Source organism: Anabrus simplex, chromosome 1, assembly GCF_040414725.1.
Source record: "Anabrus simplex isolate iqAnaSimp1 chromosome 1, ASM4041472v1, whole genome shotgun sequence".
Lineage (NCBI taxonomy): Eukaryota > Metazoa > Arthropoda > Insecta > Orthoptera > Tettigoniidae > Anabrus > Anabrus simplex.
In genome coordinates this window covers 252,016,114-252,040,998 of record NC_090265.1, presented here as the reverse complement: position 1 = coordinate 252,040,998, position 24,885 = coordinate 252,016,114, and positions in this window count along the sequence as shown.

Genomic DNA, 24,885 nt, shown 5'->3' with positions numbered 1-24,885 from the left:
CGCTTGCAAGCAACATCCCTATAATACGGTATGGTAAGGTCTATTTTCCTTTACACATCAGCACAGGAAAATGATGATGATGATGATGATGCTTGTTGTTTTAAGGGGCCTAACATCGAAGGTCATCGGCCCCACAGGAAAATGAACACAACGAAAATTACTCTGATGGACTGCATATAAATATGTGGCTGGGAGGCGTGACCAGTCTTAAGGAATATAATGGGTAAGAAGAGCATTGGGACATATGAGGTTTTAGAAGTAAGCCATCGATATTTTAATTTTTTTCACCTTACTTCTCTCATAATTGATTATGTTCCTACCTACGAAACAATATTCATCTATTTCCATTTATCTTTTATTACCTAGTCTGCCTCTCTGGTGTAGTTGTTGCTGTGATCAGCTGCCACCCCCGGAGGTCCGGGTTCGATTCCCGTCTCTGCCATGAAATTTGAGAAGTGATACGAGGGATAGAAAGGGGTCTACTCTGCCTCGGGCGATCAACAGAGTAGAAGGGGATTCGATTCCCTCCTCAGCCATCCTTCAAGTGGTTTCCTACTTCTCTTCCAGGTAAATGCCGGGATGGTACCTAACTTAAGGCCGCGGCCGCTTTCTTCCCCGTTCCTTGCCCATCCTTTCCAACCTTCCCATCCTACACAAGGCCCCTGTTCAGCATAGCAGATGAAACCGCCTGGGCGAGGTACTGATCCTCCTCCCGAGTTGTATCCCGCTACCAAATGTCTCACGCTCCAGGGCAGTGCTGATGAGGTGGCAGAGGTGAGGTCCCTCGCTAAGTCCGGGTGGGGGAAACCAACCCTAGATGGTACACGGATTAAATAATAAATAAATAAGTAAATGTTCAAGTACCTTTGGGACAAAAAGGCAACAACTATCTGGATTCAGAAGTAAAGAAAGATTTAGAAAGAAATAATATAAGATGAGAAGAAACAATGGACAGAGAGATTTTTAGAAAGAGAGTAGTAAGTATGGAACGATTCCAAGGAAGATTGAACAAGAAACCTGGTGCGAAGTAGTCCGAGTACAGAAACAGCATAATGAAAAGATGAAAAATTATTGGAAGGAAAGGAAGATAAAACAACAAAGTATGAAGACATGGACTGATACTGGCACGTGGTCCTTCGCAAGCCTCATCGGAAACAAGAAAAAAGAAGAAAATAAAATAAATAAAACATATAAATAAATAAATAAATAAATAAATAAATAAATAAATAAATAAATAAATAAATAAATAAATAAATAAATAAATAAATGCTATTTCCTAACCTGATATTTCCTGCATCATAGGACCTTATTCAAACATTTACTTCCTCTACATTTATTTGAATCTACTTATTTTCATTTTTTACTTCTTCTCCAAGACCGGAATGTGACAATGCTCTTCCTATCCATTATTTTCCTTAAGACTGGCCACGCCTCCCAGCCACGTATTGGTATGCTGTCCATCAGAACAATTTTCGTTGAGGTCATTTTCCTATGCTCGAGTGTAAAGGAAAATGAACTTTACTGTACCGTATTGTAGGAATGTATGTTTGCATGACATATTTACCCACGCCTAGAGTATGATGTATTTAAGGTTAATTTTCCTTTACACCCCCGCATAGAAAATTAGCTCAATGAAAATTGTTCTGTTGGACTACATAACTATATATGGCTGGGGGAAGTGACCGATCTTAAGGGAATTAATGGTTTGGAAGTCACATTCGTGGTTTTGACATAGGAGGGACGACGTCGATGTAATTCTGTTTCCAAAAAAATCTGGAGACCCATGGTTGTTGTCGTGATGTCAACAGCCATGTACTTTTCCTTTTTGCTTTACCTTTGCTGCCTGTTCTATGTAAACATTAAAAAGAACAGTTAGACAGGTTAAGGACTGTACCGCTCGGTTTTTGTGACGTCATCCCACGTGAGTATGTCTACAAGTGAAATGAAATACACGTTAGATATTAAATCAATACAATTTCATTTACAAATGGTAAGAGAAAATTGTATTGTAATGGGCATTTTTCACATCAATAAAAATTACGATAACCTATATAAATAAAGTTGTAGGGGGTCCGCTGTCTGTAATTTCGTTTGCTTTGCCAATTTTTCAGATATTTATCCGTTTTAGGTCAACATGAGACCGAATCGGTGGTTTTAACCTTTCGTGTCTGTTTGTCTGTTTGTTCCACCATCACGGTGAAACGGCTGGATAGATTTCAACCAAACTTCATATTTAGAGTATACCCATCCCGGTAAAGGTTCCGATATGCATATAATTTTAAAATCTTTGAATATACCGGGGGTTTATGGGAAAACAAGAACGGTTTTCGTCCATTTTCTCTTATACTATTGATTTTCTGTCAACTCCGTGGACCGTATGTGAAACTTCTCTTCATTATAAACAACTTTCATTATGTTCATAATTTACCTTACTCTTCAAATGACGGAGAAATTTACTATTTTCTGCGGATATCATGCTCGGCATTGAGTGACCAACAGACCGACAACGAACCTACAGGTTACCATGGCAACGTCTCTGACTGCTTGCCAGCATGGAAGTAACGTATTGCCATTTTCCTCATCATTCCTTTAAATTCGTGGTTGTTCTTTGAGTAGAAGGCAAACGAGGCGTCAATCGGTCATTCTGCTTGATATTGGCGGAATATCGTTGTAGGTTATAACCGTCCTCGAATAGCTTAAGTAATAACACCATTAGTCATCTTATATGTTTACCTAGGAATCCCAGCGCCTAAATTTCTCCTCTGTTACCGCTTTCTTATATCCATAACTCACACCAGCATAATTTATTGAGGGACATTTGATTTTCAAATACATTCACTTGGTATTTACATATTAGTCGTCATCCGGCTGTCCTCAGTTATAATCCATTTTCTATTAATTTCAACCTTCTTAACTGTATTACTTTCATCCTTAATTACTCCGTATATATGCGAGTGATATTCCGGAAAGCTGGACACTCTTTCCTTTGAGGAAATATTCTAAGCTATGCAAATGTATAACTTTCGGCCCCGGAAAATATAGAAATATGGATGCAATTTTAACGACGGTGCAGACCTTCGTTTCGGGATAATTGGTGGCTAATCTGTAAGTCATATCACGAATCAGAAAGCGCAATCGCATTTCATTTTCGAGAGATCTACAACTTTTGTCCTATGACTTTCCGTCGTATTTCAATTCCTAATACGTTAAATAGAGCTGTATTTCTCGATTTCAAGTTAATTTTGTACGTTTACACGTATATGTTATCATTTAGCACACTTATAGGAAAAATAGAATCATGACATTCGGCACGCACATTGACATGACCAGTGGCCATGTGATTGCCAAATTTTATCATTCTAGCTGTCACATGAGTATCAAAAATATGAAGTAGTATGTGAAAACTGTACAAAATTTCACCCCATTCAATGAGTCTAACTCAATTTCACCCATAAGTATAGGAGATACGAGAAGATGTCATAGGACCAACCATGTAGAACACTAAAAGAGCCGTCTGATGGTGGAGTACGTTTGTAGATAATTATGTCGTAAAGTTTCAAAGCAGTAACTCTCCAAATAAAGGTCTGCACTTCTAGAGTGTGTCTGTACATTGACTATTTTGTCAAAATTTCCGTACAGTCATCCGATTCAGGTGTAATCATGACCATCTGCATATTTTTAGCTTTGGTGTCTGTTTGTAGCCTATGTTTGTCTGTTTGTCCGTTTGTCTATAACTTGGAAACTACTGGATATTTCCACCAAACTTCATATTTAGAATCCACCTGTCCTTGGGGAGGTTTTAGGGCAAATACTGTTTCTAAATCCCTGAACTGACTGGGGATTTATACGAAACCGAAACCGTGATTTTGCACTCGCACAGAATATACACAGCCAAACTTAATGGAAATCTACCTGCCTTAAAATTAATTTCTAAACCTATTTCCTCATGTGCATCATTTAGATACGAGGATTAATAAGGGAGATATCATTAACGGACCGTTTTTCGGTACAAATCACACCGGACTTAACTCAAGAGCGGGTGCGTGTAAAGTGTATTTATTACAACTTGAAAACTACTGAAGATATTAGAACCAAACTTTATATTAAGCATCCACCTGTCTAAAGGTAGGTTTTAAAGGTCAATAACATTTCATGTTCCCGAAATGGACTGGCGGTTTATAGGGAACCGAAATGGTGATTTTACTCTTCCACAATCCTATACAGTACAAGACCAGCCTGACCGGAAATCGACCAAACTTGATGGAAATCCATTTCTAAAATATTTTTTTCATGTGTATTTTTTCGACAGGAGGATTAATAAGGGAGACATGATGAACGGTCGGTTTTGCAGGTTAAGTCGAGCGGCATATATAAGTAAAATCGTAACAACTGTGTGCCTGTACATTGACTATTTTGGCGAAATTTTCGTACAACTGCCCGTTTAAGGGGTAATAATGACCATCTGCATAATTTTTGGTTTAGTTTCCTGAACGTTCTAATTTTTACCCTCCTCGCCCAAAATCCATATTTCAGCATAATCTGCCAGACGAACAAGAAAATTAAAATTCGGAACAATTATGCGTTTCAGCCTGTAACGGAGGGAAAACTTCCAAGACCTTTAATTTTTCCCTTTTTTCCTCTAAGAATATCGAAATATGGAGGCAATTTTAATGATGGTGCAGACCTTCGGGAAGTCCTATCACTTAACGGATGGCGCAATCTCGGCTCAAATTGGAGTGATCTACAACCTTGGTCTTATGACTTTTTGTCGTATCTGTATCCCTTTTACGTTTGATTTTTCTCTATTTCTCTATGTTAAGTCAATTTGGAATTTTCACATGCATAATTCATACTTTCAATCTCGAATGAGAAAGATAGAATCATCAAACTCTACACGAAAATTGGCCCACCCAGTATCCACATATGAGCTACATGCTATGTATGTAGCTGTCACATAATTATCCGAAAAGTAATGTTATTTGAGATAATCTTACACAAATTTTACCGAATTCAACGTTTCTAACTCAATCTGACCCATGAATAGATGAGATATCATAGGACCAGACATTTAGTCCTCTAAATCCGGCGCCTTATGGTACAAATCTTTGTCGATATGAAGTACCGTTTGGCAGCAGTTAATCTGTAAATGAAGGTCTGCAATATTGTAAACATGCATATATGTCAATTTGTAGCTATCGAGAAAGGGTGTGTCTGCTATTGTAATCAGTAGCCCTACTCCCCACACCGATTTTGACTGGCAGTAGGAATGAGGTCCTTCTCCAACTCCTGTGTAACTGGCATTCGTAATGGAGGCCTACCATTGTAATGAATAATTCACTTCTCGATTTGACTTACAGAAGGCAAGGGAGCATGCAGTTTTATTTAAAACTTCCCTACCCGATTGTGTTTGGCTGTAGGCCAGGGTGCCAGCCATTATAAACAAATGTACCCATCTAAAATTGAACTGGCATTAGGCATAGTGACCTGCTATTTTGATGGAAACTCACCAACTTGGTGTGACTGGCAGTAAGCTGGTTGGCAGTAGGAAAAGGGGCCTGTCATTATAACGCTAAATGCACAACTCAATTTCGACTGGTAGTAGGAAAGTTGCCTGCCATTGTAAAAAAACTCCTCAACTGTAATCTGCCTGGAATTAGGAAAGGGGCCTACCATTTTAATGAAAACTCCCTAAATCGATTGTGACCGCGCAGTAGGCAATGGGGCCTGCAATTATAATGTAAACTTCCCAACTCAATTGTGAATGGCAGTAGGCAATTGAGCCCGCTGTTATATCATAAATCCGTAACAAACACTGTACATTGGAAACAACGTATGGGGACCTCCTCATGCTGTTTCTTGGATAACGCTAAGAGACATGCAATTTTAAAACAATCTTATTTACTGCATGTACAGTATTTACTTCGATATTCGAATACAATGTAGAATACCGTAGCGAAGCACGGGTACATTTGTTAGTCTATACTAATATTTTAAAGAGGAAAAATGTGTATATTTTTTTTGTAAGGGATAGACTCAAATCTACTGAACCGAGTAACATGGGCTGTATTTTATTTTAAAAACAATTCGAGGGGGGGGGGCGGCGACGGGGAAGATATAAAAATATAAAAATAATAGGCTAACATAGGCGAAATCGAGTTCGTCGTACAAGAAAGAGACAAAGTTCATTTTAAGCACTTTGACGCAAAGAACAAAACTCGGTAAGCCCTACGAGCTCCAAAATCACGTTTAAGGCCCTAGAACCAACCGTTATGGGGATATTGACACCACACTACCCCTGCTCTAGGAATCGGATAAAGAAACGAACTGCCGTAAACATGGCAACATCAGCTCCAGTATTCTTACAGCACCGAGATTTCTACAATATATCACAAAAACCTAACATGTTACAGACGTGAAAATTGGTATTTGAAATCTCCTTTAAAAATAAAAGAACACAACTTTTTATTTTCAGAAAGTCCTCTTAAGGGATGAGGGGGGAGGAAGCGTGAAAAGAAGTGAGGAAGGAGTTGAATTCTTTATATGAGTATACATATATCTCAGAAACTGAAGCCGTTACAGACGTCAAAACTGGTACTTGGAATCTCTTTTAAAAATAAATGAACACAATGTTTTTGGAAAACCCACTTAACGGGGTGAAATAATAAAAAAGCGGGTGAATTTTTAAAATGATTATCTTCTTCTTCTACCGCTTTTCCCACATCCGTGCGGTTGCGGGTGCGAACTGTGTCGCACATGTGGATTTGACCCTGTTTTATGGCCGGATGCCTTTTCTGACGCCAACCCCGTGTGTAGGGATGTAATTTCTATTGCGTGTTCCTGTCGTGGTTTGTAATGTGGTGTGTTCAATGAATATGAAGGGCAGAGTGTTGGGAAAACACAAATAACCTGTCCCCGAGCAAGATGAATTAATCACACGCGATTAAAATCCCCGATCCAGCCCGGAATCGAACCCGGAACCCTGTGAACCGAACGCCTCAACGCTGTCCACTCAGCCAAAGAATGGGTCAGTTTTTAAAATGAGTATATCTACGGTATATCTCATAAATTAACAGTTACAGACGTGAACATTGGTATTTGGTATTTGGTATTTAAAAACAAAGAAACATGTACTTTTTTTTCGGAAAATCAACTTCAGCTGGAGATAGAAAATAAGTGAAGAAGGAGTTGAAATTCTCTTTATGAGCATACTTACATCTCAAAAACTAAGATGTTACAGACGTGAAAATCGGTATTTGGAATCACGTTTAGAAATAAAGAAACCTTTTTTTTTTTACTTAAAAGAGGACTGTTTCTCACATGTCGCATGTTCCATATTTAGTTCTACCAGTAGTTTTGACATCTTAGCCCCAAAAGGCATTGCCACAAACGTACTTTACAAAAAGGTTCTGAGGTAAATGAAATAAAATTTTTCGGTGAGTTTTTATACTTTAGGCAATGTCAGATAATGTCTTAGTACAGTACCGAGGAACAATTAATTGTTATCAACTTATCAAATCCACATGAGCGAAGCCGTGGGTAACAGCTAGTAAGAAATAAATTAGGACTTGCTGAGTCATCAGCGAGGATGCATCTGGATGTGTTAGGAGTTAATGATATTCGGGTAAGGTGAGATAACGAGGAAGAGACAGGAGATTATAAAGTGTTCTTGACGGGTGTTAAAAAGGGTAGGACACAGTGTCGGATAGGGCTGTTCATCAGGGATACTATTGCACGCAACATAGTTTCGGTTTGGCGCGTAAATGCCAGAGTTGTAAATCGAACTGAAGGATATGAAAAGGTGATCGCTAAATGTGGGGAAGATATCGCCCCTGTTTTGCCAAAACGGCGAATGTGACAATGCCCTTCCTATCCATTATTTTCCTTAAGACTGCTCACGCCTTCCAGCCATATATTGAAATGCGGTCTATCAGAACAATTTTCGTTGAGTTCATTTTCCTATGCGCACGTGTAAAGGAAAATGAACTTTACTGTACCATACTGAAGGAATGTATGTTTGCATGACATTTACCCACTCCTAGAGTGTGATGTATTTAAGGTTCATTTTCCTTTACACACGCGCATATGAAAATGAACTAAAAGAAAGTTGTTCTGATGGACTGGGCGGTGTGACCAGTCTTAGGGGAAATAATGGATAGGAAGAACATTGTAACATTCGCCGTTTTGGCAAAACAGGGATGATATGGAAGCTAATAGGAATGGGGAAACGTTTACTGGACTTCTGTGTTAGTAAATACATAAATAAATTAATTAATCTATATAAATATGATCGTAACGACCGCGTGTCTGTACGTTGATCATTTTGGTGAATTTTCCTGCTAGTTATCCGTATCGGTTGAAATAATTAGCCTACCTTCTGCATATCTTTTAGTTTCTGTGTCTCTCTGGTTGTCTGCTTATCTGTATATCTGTTTGCCTGTTTCTTTCTTTTTTTTTGTTTGTTTGTTTTTAGTTCTTATAACTGAAAACCTACTGGATATTTTTCAACCAAATTTCACATTTTGAATCTACCAATCCATGGGTGTGCGTAAGAGTCAATATCTATCAAAAATCCTGAACGGACCTAGGGTTTACAGGAAGGCAGGAACAGTGAGTTTACTCTCCACAAAATACACATAATCAAACTGAATGGGTTATTAAAAAATAACTGTTAGGTTCTTTTTCTGGTATAATACTGTCACCATGTTTTTGCGGGTAGTATATAAATGCATTATTCCAAAATTAGTTTCTGTAGACTGAATAACCTAACAGTTATAAAATAAATGAGTTGAAATTGAAAAGAAATGGCTTCAGATATTACAAAAAACGTCCTTAATGGAACTCTACCGTCTTTAATGCAAATCTATTTCTGAAACATTTTTTTTCATGTACACCTTTTCGATTGGAGGATTAATAAGAGAGATATTATTAACGGAATGTTTTACAGTACACGTCCTAGAAGTCACAGCCCAGCAGTTCGCGGTGCTGATTTCTTATAACTAGAAAACTACTGGAGATATTTAAATGAAACGTCATATTTCGAATCCACGTATTCAAAAGTAGTGCATTTACGATTTCAAAATCCCTGAATTGACGGGGTTTTTATAGGAAAACAGAAAATGTGAATTTACTCTCCCGCAAAATACACAATACCAGCTTCAACGGAAATCTATCAACTTCAATGAAAATATATTTCTAAAACTAATCTCTCGTGTACACATTTTCCATAAGGGGACTGATATGTGAGATATTACTAACGGAATTTTTTACAGTTCAACTCCTAACGGGCACAGCCCAATAGTGGGTACGCCTTGGGCAGATTTATTATAACTTAAAAACTATTGGAGATAATTAAACGAAAATTCATATTTATAATTCATCTATCAAAAGGTAGCGTTTAGGTTTCATAAGATTTCAAAACGCCTGAATGAACTGAGGTATTATAGGAAGACCACAATTATGAATTTACTCCCCCACAAAATATCCAAGATCAAGTTTAATGGAAATCTACCAACCTTAATTGAATCTATTTCTATTTCTTTTATAATGCACACTTTTTCTATAGGATAAACAATACGGGAGATATTATTACGTAATATTCCACAGTCTAAATTGTAGCGGGTATGGCCCAAAAATGTTTGCGCGTATAGCTGTTTACTTATAACTGGAAAACAACGGGACATATTTCAACCAAAGCTCGTATTTAGAATCCACCTATCCACAGGGTCCACAACATGTACAATCCCTGGATAAGACGAGCTGTTTTATGAACACCGAACCAGTGATTTTACTCTCCCACAAAACATCCATAACAAGCCCCAATGGAAATCTATGTCCTAGCAAAGAGAGATGGGTGGGGGACGAACTGATTTGTTATAGGCCTAACTGAAACATTACCGGAATTTTAACCAAACTTCATATTTAGAATCCACCTATCCAAAGCTAAGTTTCAGGGTCATAGCATTTCAAAACCACTGAATGTACTGGGCATTACAGGAAGACCGAAATTGTGATTTTAGTGTCCCACAAAACATCAATGATAAACCTTCATGAAAATCTATCTCTGAAATATTTTCTCATGTACGCTCTATGGATACGAGGATTAATAAGGGGGATATTTCCTATTCTCTTGTTAGTAGCAGTAAATCACCCTTCGTTTGTGCTCACGGTAACAGAACGACGAATGTGGTGTACAAATAAACCTTGGATTAAATGACGGGTACCTCTAATATAGAATTGGTCTCAACTGTAAGCGTCTAAATTTCGATATGTCAGCAACGAAGAAGTTACATATCCTTTGCGTTTATCAATATCTTATGTTACATTGTTTCAGGCAGTGAAGTGCAAAGCATAATGGGTGGAAAACTTGTTGCCTTCAGCCTCTGCAGTAGGCAACATAAAAGGAACATGTTTTCCAATATTCCGTTTAGTGTAATTGTATCTTCATACTTAAAAAATCCGTCAATTCGTGTGGGTACATATAATAAATAAAAAAGTCAATAAATAAATAAATACAATGAAATAAAAACATCCGAAACTGATTTTATATCTACGACTGCCATGCTCTTGAAGTTTTATTAAGAACTAACTTACCTGGCTGGTCATCTAGAGACACGGTTGGCTGAATTATATGTTCCGAAATTACGGTTCAAACCATTTGGTAATTTTCTAACTTTCGTAGACGATCTACAAGTTTCAGCCCAGATTGTCCCAAGTCTACCTCAAAGTACCATTACTTCGGTCGTAGGATTTTCTATTCAGTGGTCGGATTTGATGTTCAGACGTCGATATGAAGCAAATTATGAAATACTCACACTTACAACCCCTGTATATTTTGTCCCTAAGGTTCGTAGGCAAATGTTGTGGTATCATCGTCTCGGACTCAGAAATGAATTATAACTGATAAGGGTTCCCCACGCGAAGGGTTGGAATCGATATTCAAACAGTCAAACCGCTGATTTTTTAAAGAGCCCAACTTCAATTTTTCCATCCCGATCGCTCCCGTATTCTTCCTACCGAGTTCTGATCATTTTGTTATGTGCATGTATTTATACATCTTAATCGCCGTCGCGTGCCTTTCCGTTTCGGAGTTAATGTTCGCAAACGAAATCATGTAGGCTACCTCAAATTCGACATTTAAAAAAATCTATACCTACCCGCGCGTATTTGACTCGGGCCCACTCAGTATCGTACCCCACATTTTCAATCAAACGTTTCTCAAACATTCGAATCGCATATTAATTTCTGGAGCTGTAAGCCGGAATGTGAGGACATGATATCTTCACACTGAGGTTTGAATGTAGAGCCTGCTTTTATAACGCGTTCAGGTCGAAAGTAGAGGGGACAAATTGCAATCCTCCTTCATGCCTCTCTGGGTAGCTGCTTCTCTGTCACCTAGAGAGTTGGCTGTGCGGCAAGGAGTGCGCAGGTGTGAGCTTGCATTCGGGAGATAGTGGGTTCCAACCCCAATGTATGCAGCCATGAAGATTGTTTTCCATGGTTTCCCATTTTCACACCAGGTACCTCAATTAAAGCCCTGGCCGCTTCCTTCCCATTCCTATCCCTTTCCTATCCCATCGTCGCCACAGGACCTGTCTGTGTCTGTGCAACGTAAAGTAGATTGTTGCTTCTCTGTCACATCCCTAGATTAGTGCAGTTTGTCTTTAGTACACATTGAAGATAATTCATTCTCTCGGTATTTGATTCCGATTATTTTCAGAATCTAAAAGAACTTGAACGAATCCATGTATCATACGATTGGTATTATTTCTTCAGATCAAAAATGTCATTTATGTGGAGTTAACTCTTCTTAATTGTATCCTCCAAGATCTGACACCGAGTTTGTACTGATTCGTGTGCTCCTACGTTTCTTCCAAAGCCAAACCGACATTATCCGAACTCTGCTTCAATTTCTTTATAATATTTCGTCGCTGTTAGGGCAAAAGACCATATCTCACAATGCTATTCCTACCCATTATTTTCCTTAAGACTGGTCAAGCCTCGTAGCCCCATATGGATATTTAGTCCATCAGAACAATATTCGTTGTGTTCATTTTCTTTAGCTTGCTTGTAAAGGAAAATGAACCTTACCGTACTGCAGTCTAGGAATGTATGTTTCAACTAAGTATTTACGCATTCCTACAGTATAATATATTTAAAGTTCATTTTCCTTTACACTTTTGTATACGAAAATGAACACAACGAAAATTGTGCTCATGGGCTGCATATCCGTATGTGGCTGCGAGGCGTGACCAGTCTTAAGGATAATAATGGATAGGAAGAGCGTTGTGAGATATAGCCCTTTTCCCGAACAGCGACGATTTATCTTTGTGTAAATATTTCGTATTAACAATTCACAGGTATGAGATCCAAAAGTAATGGTGACGGTTTTGTGTAGTGTTAAAATAAAGGAATGCTCAAGCATTGGGACAATTAAAAATAATATGTACCAAGCTAAAAGTTAGATATCGACGGCATACTTCTAAAACCTCGTAAGTCCCAATGCTCTTCCTACCCTTTATATTCCTTAATACTTGTCACGCCTCCCAGTCACATATTTATATGCAGTCCATCAGAGTAATTTTCATTGTGTTCATTTTCCCATGCTAGTATATAAAGGAAAATAGACCTTACCATACCGCATTGTAGGGATATTGTTTGCAAGCTAATTTACACACTCCTACAGTATAATGTATTTAAGGTTCATTTTCCTTTACACACAGCTATAGGAAAATGAACACAAGTAAAATTGTTCTAATGGGCTGCATATCTATGTGTGGCTGGGAGGCGTGACCAGTCTTAAGGAATATAATAGGTAGGAGGACCTACGAGGTTTTGGAAGTAAGCCATCGATATTCCTTAAGACTGGTCACGCTTTCCAGCCACATATTTATATGCAGTCTATCAGAATAATTTTCGTTGTGTTCATTTTCCTGTGAGAATGTGTAAAGGAAAATAGACCTTACCATAAAGTATTGTAGGGATATTGTTTGCTACCGAATTTACACACTCCTACAGTATAATGTATTTAAGGTTCATTTTCCTTTACACCCACCTATAGGAAAATGAACACAAGGAAAATTGTTCTGATGGGCTGCATATCTATGTGTGGTTGGGAGGGCGTGACCAGCCTTAAGGTACATAATGGACAGGAAGAGCAATGGGCCATACGAGGTTTTAGAAGTAAGCCATCGATATCTAGAAGGTGAGTAAATTTACGCATTGTGAGGACGTATTACCTTGCTTATTGAATAATCCGTGTCTATTCACAGATGAGACAGTATTTAAATCTATGAGAATTAACATTAAACAAAAATAATAAATAACCAACAGAATAAAGGAATAAATTAAACATATAACCTTAAGTTTATGTTTATGGACTGAGAAACCTGGGGAGATCCCGCGCCCATTATGATTTCATCTCGCGCACACAAAATGTTTACAGACTTCATTCACGAACCGTTTGAATACCAGTATATTTAAATACAAGCTCCTGCATAAGTTAGTGCATTTCCGCTGTAACATCTCAAGGCATGCCAGTAACAGTCAGGCTGTCATAAGCTATGTCTAGACCCTCTCATGAATCATACAGAACTGTCTTCCTCCTGCACTACCTTGACGGCTGTTGACAATATTCATTTAAATGTCTACATCACAGACTACAGATGTATGGAGACTCTAGGAAAACACAAACCCCCTCATTTTGATCAATGTGCGTACGCAGTATCTTCCTATTATTTTTAGTATTATAATTCTTTCTTTCTTTATCATTAATCATTCGCTTACCTGTTTTCTGTAATGTTCAGCTATAGAATGCTTTATTTTCATCCAAAGGAAATCGGGCATTCAAGAAGTTTCTGAATGAAATAATAATGGTGTGTTCTCAACGACCCTTCAATTGCAATAGATTTTTAAAGCACTCTCGAATGTCATAAATCGTAAACGTACCAGTAAATTATTCACTTGCACAAGTATCTCGTACTTACGCACACTCAAATGGTGACCGTGCTGGAATTCTAACCTATACTTTAAGTAAGATGGTAAGTACACTGTACAGTAGGTCATGGTAATACATACAAATTCATGTTTATTAGAGACTAGCAAATGTGCCCGTGCTTCGCTACGGTATTCTACATTGTACACGGATATCCAAGTAAGTTACTGTACATCCAGTGAATAAGATATTCTTAAATTGCATGTCTCTTAGCGTTGTCCAGAAACAGTAGGGAGAGGTTCCCACACGTTGTTCTCCACTGTAAAGTGCGAGTTGCGGAGTTGGGATGATAACTGCAGGCTGACATGCCTACTGCCATTCACAATCGAGTAGGAAAAGAATTCATTATAATGGCAGTCTCCATTACCTACTGCGCGGTCACAATCGTTTTGGGGATTTACCGTTACAATGGTAGGCAACCTTTCTTACTTCCATACAGATTACAATTGAGGAGTTTTTATTATAATGACAGACACCTTCCCTACTGCCAGATAAAAGAGAATTCTGCTGTTATCATTATAATGAGAGACCCATTTCTTAATGTTAGTCACACCGAGTTGGTGAGTCTCCATTATAATAGCAAAGCCACTATACCTAATGCCAATCACATTTTAGATGGGTGAATTTGTTTGTAATGGAGGGCACACTTGCCTACTCCCAAACGCAATCGGTTACGGAAATTTTGAACAATAATGCATGCTCTATTGCCTTCCGCCAGTCAAATCGATTACAATGGTAGTTCCTCCTTACTAACGCTAGTTACACAGGAGTTGGAGAAGGATCCCATTTCTACTGCCAGTCTAAGTCGATGTGGAGAGTAATGATTAAAATAGCAGAGGTCCTCCAGCTGAGAGCCACTATCGATTTGTAAAATGTTAATTATAATGGCAGACACACCCTTTCTACATCGCTACAAATCGACTTCAATGAATGTATAACGTCGTTGCCGGGACAAAACCTCCTATGTGAAATATTTTAGCTTAGAACTTTGGCCGGTAAGTTTCTGTCGTCTAAGGTGCAACATTGTGTGACAGTTGTCAAGGCATTCTCGCTCTTCATAATGTATGTGCTGCGGATCAGTATATCTCCATAAATATTAACACATAGGAGGTTTCGTCCCGGCAACGACGATATATTGACATACGATGTATATGGATGTTTACAATATTGCAAATCTGTATTTACAGATTAACTGCTGCTAAACGATTCGTCATATCGACAAACGGATTGCACCACAAGACGCCTCATTTAGCGTTCTAATTGGCTGGTCTTAAAATATTTTCTCTATCACATCTGTTTATGGGTAAGATTGAGTTAGAAACGTTAAATAGGGTGAAATTTGGGTAAGGTTTTCTCACAGTGCATTACTTTTGGATACTGATGTGACAGCTGCAAACATAGAATTTGACTCACTGGGTGGACCAATGTTTGTGTAGAATTAGATGATTCTATCCATCATATAACTTATTCAAACCATGAATTATACGTGTACAAAGTGTAAAATGTGCCAACAATCGATAAATAGAGCCAAATGTAACGTATAAGGGATAGGGATATGTGGCTGGGAGGCGTGACCAGTCTTAAAGAGAATAATGGATAGGAATAGTATTGTGGGATACAACGTTTTTCCGGTGAAGCGACGATATTATTAATGACTTACTTAAATAATTAATATTTTTATTAACTTTATTCTTACTCGATTCATTGGCTGAGTGTTCAGCATAATGACCTTTGATTCAGAGGAGTTCAGGTACAATTCTCGGTCTATCTGGGGATTTTATCTGGGTTCGTTTAATTCCTCAAGCTCAAGAACTGAGTATTTCAGTCTTTCTTAACACTAACTTGAATAATAATAATAACTTAATAATAATAATAATAATAATAATAATAATAATAATACTGGGGTTCCGTGGTTCATAGATGGATAACAAGAGTGCCGGTTGAATGGCTGGACAAGGAATTAACTTGAGCAGAACTTAACATAGCAAATTTTGAAATTTTACTTCTTTCCTCTTTTTTCCTAGTTTACAATTTGAGAAATAGAAAAACTGAATGAATAACAAAAATATTAATGACCTCATCAGTTCTAACAATAACAGAGACTTAGAAGTCCTAAAATCAGGTACAAAAAATAGTATTAATTAGCAAACACAGAAAAGAGCCTTATTGCTCTTGACACATATAGAATTTACAAGAGCAAGATTTGCTCCGATCATTCATACTACATGGGAGTCTGAGCTTCAAAAATAGCATAGTCCAGCCTCGCAGAGGCATCAATCCCTTATGCCGCACTCAAGTTCCACCTGACAACCTATCGGTTGTCCTCATCTCTATAATTATAAAAGGAAGTGTTTGTCTGTCTGTCTGTGCGCGATGCTCAGCAAAATCTACAGCACGTAGAGATCTGAAATTTTTAACATAGGTAGATGGAAAGGGGTCCGAATGCACCTCGAAGCCGGAATTTTCATTTTCGCTTTCGTTGGTGAGTTATGAACGAAAAACCATCGGAAAACGTGCATTGGGATATGACAATCCAACGTGCTGTCACCAAGATTAAATGCATAGAGTCGCTGTCGCTAGGCAACGTACATAAGATAGGTAGAGAACACAATATTCAAGGAGCCATTTTACGTCCAGGACGTAGGAAGCTGTTTTTGGTCTTACTGGTGTGAGGGCATATGTCGCTGTTGATGGTGATTCGTCCGTCGGATCGGGACGTTAAGTCTTGAGCTATTCGAGAGGAGTGGCATATGTGCCGGCGCCGGGTTTCATCCTCTTCATTCTTGCTATCATATATCATCTGGAGTACCCTCGAACGTCTTAGAGCGGACGATTGTGGTACCAATTATCCTTCTTAAGAATAAGAATCCTGCCCTCTGCAATGAACACGACTCTGAAACTGATGACTAATATTATTGAAGCCATTCTCATGATTGGGCATGCCGCGAGCGAAGTAATATTCATTCCTCGGATTCGAATAATTTCTTCGGATATACAGTTTAAGTTTAGATCTCTGCACTGTTCAAAATAAAATTTCTCTGTGTAAAAATAAAGCAAGCATAATCTTCTTCTTCTTCTCACTATATATAAAAATGGATGTATGCATGTATGTGTGTGTGTAAATGACACATTTCCTCCTAAACCACTGGAGCAATTTCATCCAAACTTGGTACAATTATGACTTACTATCTGGAGACGAGCACTGTGGGGGTAAGCCATCCATAGCTCCCCTAGGGGTGGGGGTCAGAGGGGGCAAAGTATTAAAATAATCGAAAAAGTGCCGAATCCACAGTTTTCGGGGTCGCTGAGATGAACAGTGACACTGCCCATTTTTCAAATGCCAAAGTTCAGCTCCCTTTCGCATGGGGGGCGAGGGGGGAGTGATATTTAAAATTAAACGAAAATAATGTCGAATACATAGTTTTCGGGGGTCGACGAAGTGAATTGTATACTCTGGATTTTTAGTATCAGGAGACAAAAAACGTGAGGGTAAGAAAGCCCAGGAACCCTTAGGGGCGGGGGGGCGAGGGGGTCAGATAAGCAAATTAACGAAAATACTGTCGAATCCATACGTTTTGGGATCGCTGAGATGAATAGTGACACTCCGGATTTTTTTAAAAAGTTCAAGTTCAGCCCCCTTCGTGGTGGGGGGGGGTCGATGGGAGAGTGATATATAGAAATAATAATGATATGTAGAAATAATAGTGTCGAATGCATAGTCGCTGAGGTGAATAGTGACACTCCGAATTTTTAGTATCAGGAGACAAACCACATGGGGGTAAAACACCCCAGGAACCCATAGGGACGCGGGGGGGGGGGCAGAGGACTGAGATATACAAATCATCGAAAGTAGTGTCGAATCAATACTTTTCGGGGTCGCTGAGATGAATAGTAACATTCCGATTTTTTAAAACTCAAAGTTTAGCCCCCTTTAGGGTGGGGGAAGGGGGAGCGAGATATAATAATAATCGAATATACTGCCGAATCCATAGTTTTGCGGGTCGCTGAGATAAATAGAAACATTCCGGATGTTTACAGTCTAATTTCAGCCCCCTTTGGCATAAGGGATGTGAAAGGATGAAAAAATAAATTGTCAGAAATGACCGAGATAATGGACGTGTGTATGTTCCAGTATGACTTTCAAGTATGACTTACTACCTGGAAAACGTACTGTGGGAGTAAGACGTCCCTAGAACCACTAGGGAAGCGGGTAAAATATTATCCACACTAATAAATGGAAGTCTGTTTGGCGCGATCTATATATACTGTACTATATATATATATATATATATAAATTAAGGCTTAAAAATGAAAACAGGCGTAAATTAGTGAGACCATTCTAGGCATCTTAGAAATTTAAAACTTGGTACCAGACAACCTGGTGACTTCAGGATCCCTAGAAAAATCTCAAATTCTCATAATTCTCTGAGTGGTACATGCTGGGAGTTTCAAACCTGCATAAGAACACAGTCGGTGATATTTATCCAGAACCTACAAGTTTTATGGGCTTAAAAGTTTCCTTAAAGTCCTGATTTTTAACCCACTCCCCCATATCAAGATCGCAGCACAATCTCCCAGACAAGTTAGAAAATTGAAATTTTGCAAAATTATAGCTTTTAGCATGTAACCGACCGAAAATTTACGAGATGTTTAAAAATTTTATTTTTTACCCCCGAAAAATATCGAAATATGGAGGCAATTTTAATGACGGTGCAGTCCTCCCTTTCGATGTATTTCGTGGCTAAACGGTAATTCGTATCACAAAACGGATGGCACAATCTCCGTTCAATTTAGAGTGATCTACAACTTCGGTACTATGATTTTTTGTCGTATCTCTGTCCCTTATACATTAAATGTTTCTCTATTTCTGGATTTACCTAAATTTTTCACTTTGTACACGTACAATTGATGGTTTGATTCACTTATAGGAAAGATGGGATCATCAAGTTCTACACGAATATTGGCCCACCCGGTAGCCATATGTGAGCCAAATTCTATGTTTGAAGCTGTCGCATAAGTATCTGAATAGTAATGCACTGTGTGAAAATCTTACACAAATTTCACCCTATTCAACGTTTCTAAAACATAAGGAATTGTGGTAGACAAGTGCACCTGTCGTTATCATCACAACTCCACAACTCGCACTTGACATTGGAAACATCCTCTGCGGACCTCCCTATGCTTTTTCTCGGATAACGCCAATTTACATGCAATTTAAAAATTATTATTAACTTCATGTACAGTAATTTACTTCGATATCCGTATACAATCTGGAATACCGTAGCGAAGCACGGGTACAATTGGTAGTATTAAAATATTTATACAGAGTTGCCCGATGTGGACTTATCTATTCTTCAACAGTTACATAATTCACTGTTCCCAAAGGGAACTAACACCAGAAACAATTACCGAATAAACAGGGGCATGATTGCCCATACTAAATGGCCTTAATGATAAAATAAATTGGTTGATTGTAACCGGCCATAAACAAAATGCAAGGAGGCGAAACACCTGAACTACTTCTAGAAATGGTTAAAATCCTAAGTGGGCTTATGGTCTAAAGATGCAGAGGCTAATCCTATACTGCACCGGGGTAACTAAATGAGAAAAATTAATTCCAAATAAGAATCACGAAATTTAGAGATTTTGGAAACTTTAGTCACCCATGCCAGGTTAAATGGGATACGGTAGAGGGTCAACACTCTTCGTTCCCTTACGTTACATATTACTCAGTAGGGGATAGAACAGAGTCCATAGACTTGCCGAAATTCTACATTATTGAATCACGAGTTTTTACAAAATTGCACTAAAAGAAAGAGATTCAAACCTTCCCCTCCAGCTGTCCGCAGGTTCTATCACATATCTAAGTAAATTCTGCCATTACCTTGTGCCGCTGGATCGGCAGACTGAGCTCGCTCCTTCCCCCGCCCGCCCACCACCCCGCCTCTTCAGATATGACGCACTCCCAAGTACTGGGGAATTCAGACAATACGGTCTAAAGTGCCCTGCCTTTATACTACCACTAGCAAATGTACCCGAGCTTCTCTACGGTATTCTACCTTGTATACAGAGTTTTACGTAAATTATTGTACACGCAGTCAGTAAGATTATATTAATTTGCATGTCTCGTAGCGCTATCCGATATAAGGTGCACGTTGGGGAAATTTTTATGATAATGGCAGGCCACATTTTCTACTGCCATTCACAATCGAGTTCGGGAGTTTCTAAAATAACGGCAGACTCGCATGCCAATTGCCATTCACAATAGAGATTGATAGCTTTCATTATAATCACAGGCCCCCTTTCATAATGCCAGTAAATATATAGTTGGAGAGATTTGAATATAATCGAGAAATGCAGCGCTATCTAAAGTATAAACGAGATACGACAATAAAGCATAGGACCAAAGTTGAAGCTATATCCAAATTGAGCAGCGATGGTGTAATCTGCTTTGCGAAATGACTTACCGTTTAGAAAGCAGTTACCACGAAACGAAGGTTTGCACCGTCATCGAAATTGCCTCCATTCTTCGATATTTTCCGGGAACTAAAAGTGATAAATTTGAACAGCCTGGAATTTTCCCGCAAGGAAAAGAGTGTCCAGTGACCATGCGAAATTATATACATAACAAAAGTTGTTTAATATGAAGTGACGTTTCACACACAGTCCACGGAATTTACAGAAAATCAATAGTAAAAACCCACATTCTAATCAGTGATATTTAAGTCATATGCTTATCTAAACCTTCCCCGTCGATGTGCCCTCCCTGGATGTGCATTCTCTTTATATATGAAGTTCTGTCGAGATGTATTGTACCCGGATGAGATAGCCCTAGTTTCATGATTTGATTTTTAGAAGATAAATACAGATATATAGGAATATTAAATGGAATACAGTGTCAGTTTTGTGTGGACGGGAGGATTTCAACATAAGCTAGACATATCGCGACTGTCCGTCTCCACAGTTAAGCTTGTCATTATGGGGAGAATGTTTCTTGGTCAAAAGCTAAGAGGATTAAATCTAGAGCTCACAACAACAGAATAATGACTACAAGGAAGTGAAAGAGTAGGTATTTCGGAACAATGGCAAGCAGGCAGCACCAATACCGAGAATATGACGTACCATTATTTTCCACTGCCTCAAGGCATTTTGTGTTGTCATGTTGCAAGGAAGAGATTTTAAACTAACCGATGCGGTGTTGACCAATGGAAAAATTTACCATAGGCCCGCAGATAAACCAACATAATAAAAACTCAGAGTGAACTCCAGTTAGCTTCTCCGATAACAATAATTAAATTATTTCAACCACATAATTGAATAGAGGGGATTTTTGGGATATCATTCCCATGTTGATTAATTGTAATCGTAATAAATTAAAGTAATGAATTCGTGGAAATGACCCACGCTATCTCGCCATTGGTCAAGATGAGCACGCCATCAGGGACGCCGAGTTAGCGCGCGAAAGGTGGAGGACAGGAATTAAGTGATATTTCCATGATCACCGAACGATATGAGTTCAGAATACGACACATGAATGTGTATCGCCAGTTTATTAAGTAGGATAAAGCAAGGGATCAAAATCCACCTGCATATGCCAATTTAGGATAACCAACCCCCCTCCCTAGGAGATGACCGCGGATGACCCCGGCGGGAAACCATGTCGTCCATAAATAACCAGTAGTGGGACCTCACATCAATCAGTTCTTACCAGTCATCAGTTCTTACCAGTCACCAGTTGTTATCAGTCACCAGTCGTGTCAGTCGTATGAAGTAGTTGAGACTCTGACACGTTGACTCTGTAAGTCAGTACCTCGGGACGCATTCGAAGTCAGTTAGAGCTGAATGTGCGTGAGTTGTTAGGAGAATGAAGACGAACAGTGAGATTATCCATAGTACCGAGTGTAAATAATCAGTACAACTGTATGTTGAATTTAATAAATGTCATGTGATTAAATAATAAATAATAAACGGAACGCCGATAGTAGCTTTAGAAGGCAGAGTGCGGAGCCTGAAGTAAATACCTCAAGATAGACGGTGAATAACTATCCGAGCAGGGAACTATAGGAGCTAGGCGATTATCAAGACGGCTTAGAAATAAACCAGGAAGTGCCGGTTGAAGACGCGATACGCGCCGGTTCAAATGAACGACACTTCGTCGTAATGTGTCACGACGTGTGTTTCGGGCTTATATGAAGAATATATTGTGCGAATGTCAGGGGTCTAGGCGCACCTATAAGTGTTTTTTAAAATTAGTATTCTTGTATAAAATAGTGTAAATTATTTAATAAGGTGTTAATCATGGGTAATCGCACAGAAGTGTTTTGCTGTGTTAATTTTATATTGTGCGACATGATGAACGAGTAAATCACCATGGGGCCGTGAGGCCTATCTCCCGATACGAGACAATGGAATTCTACATAGGAATGAGTACACAAATTTAATATTTGGGGATGTTATCGCGACTAAACGGGGTTCAATGTAGATTAATTATGGTTACTTAACATGGTCCGCCTCCCGAGTCCATGATTTTATTTTTTTGTTAGACGGACGAACTAATTTATATTAACGTAATAATGGGTTAGATTAATTAATTTGAGTATTTGTTTGTTGTATATAATGTAAATATGGGATATATTTCTTTCAATTAATGCATGCTGTTTGTAATACTTTGACTTAAGTTCATTTGAAGTGTTAAATTCCTTTTTGTGCTAACCCATTTATTTGATTTCAATCACTGCGGTGATTATTTGTATGTTAGTTAGGAATATTTTCTATCAGACAGCCAGATTATGAAAGTGCCAGAGGATGTAAAATTTGTGTTGCGTACGGAAGGTCATAATAATAATATAAAAATATTTGAAGAAGAAGAAGAAGAATTTACTTTTTTTTATATTTTGGACATAATAATGATGTTGGGAGTTGAAATGAAAAATTTGAGAGTTTTAACTAATAATAATAATAATGATGAGAATATTTGAAGAAGGAGAAGAAGAATAAAAAAGGAAGCTACTTTTTTTATGAAAATAATAAGAGCGATAAGTTGAAGTATTATATAGCAAGGATTATTACGGGTTACGATAATCACGATTTCTACTAATAATAATAATAATGTTTGTGAGTTGGCAAAGGAAAGTAAATTAATAATAATAATAATGTTTGTGCGTTTGCAAGTTAAAGTATAATAATAATAATGACAGTGCTTCGTGAGTTAGCTAGTGCAAATAATAATCAATGTGGAGATGACATGTAGCGTTAAAGACTTTCATTCGCGTAATCAGTTTGATTTTACGTAAATTTTTGGTTTCACGTTTTTGGACTTTATTTTAACCATTAAAATTTGTTTAAAAGCGATAGAGGCACGTGAATTAGAATGGTCACGATATGTTAAAATCCCAGAGTGGTTTGAGCCCATATTTAGAGTTGGAAGTCATGAGGGACGAATATCCGGCGTGAAATAAATTGAGCCGTATTGTTTGTAATGATGAAATAGATGAATCTCAAGGCCTAAGATGATATAAAATGCATATTCCGGTGTTATTAGTGGCAGAATCCACGCACCGAGGATTAATTTATGAATTAAATGTTTGAAGAGTTCCGATAAAAGGAAATGGACTTCATATTGGAAGGAATAGTTTAGCAATCGCCAGGATTGGAGGTATTTGCCCAGCCGCGATGTGCCATAGGTTGTGAGATGTGTCTTGGGAGGACGTGTGTCCCCATATAAATTAACGGCAGTACGAAACCGAAGATACGGTCTCGAATACCGTGTTGTCCCGACCGATATAAAGCGGATCTTAGTGGTTCATAACGGGATTTAACATATGTGACTAAATTCTAAAGAGTGGAAATTAAAATATCATCTTTCCATTTTTAATAATAATAATAATAATAATAATAATAATAATCATACTCCAAGTGAATCTTGTCTTAAATCAATTGCGTAGTGCCAAAGTAGACTGAAATTGTAAAGGTTTATGCATTTAACCATAAATATCGCTAACGGGAGTGTAAACGTGAAATAATAATAATAATAATGAAAAGTTGAAATAGAAGATGAAGAACTTGCAATAGTAATTTGAGAATAATAATTATGATGAAAGGAAGTTAAGATATTTAATGGGCGATGATTCATGGTTACGAATATAATAATAATAATAATAATAATAATAATAATAATAATATTTTATTAGGAAACTGATCATTAAATTGAGCGGATAAATTACGAGGAAGAACGACCCTTCGTTTGAAACGTCGGCAAGGGTTGGCATATAATCATCCCGGATGACAAATGATAATAATCAAATATAGGATTATAATTGAAATTAATGATAATAATAAATTAATTGATGGTAGTCATAGAATATGATAATGATCAGATAAAGAATGGTAATGATATTATTCAATAATCATAGGAGGATATGATAGGGACAGTCGTCCTGTGTCGAACTGCTCAGAACCAGATGTTGGGTTTTCACGGGGAGATTGTTAGCGGTAGATACGTAAATAACCCACGGACGGCACATGTCTTCATGGTCAGAGCATAGTAATGAACCTTTCCGTACGTCTTGTCGTATTGACAAGTGTAAATATTGAAATAGGCTTTGAGTTAATGAACTCTTCCTGGCGTGTTTGTGAATCTGGAAATAATAGGCTAGAGTTTGTCCGTACTATAAATTCCCATTTTTCGAGGCGATAACATTTCCACGGTGGGTGTCCGGCTCACCAGAATGTACATACCGGAAGTGTCTCATGTCCAAACGGAACGAGGAGATGACGGTAAAAAGTTACTGTCATGCCTTCGTCTCCGAAAGAAGATCTCCAGCGGTGAAACGTCCACTCATACGGATGTGAATTCGATCCCCAGTAACCAATTGGGGAGAATTCACCAGATGTTT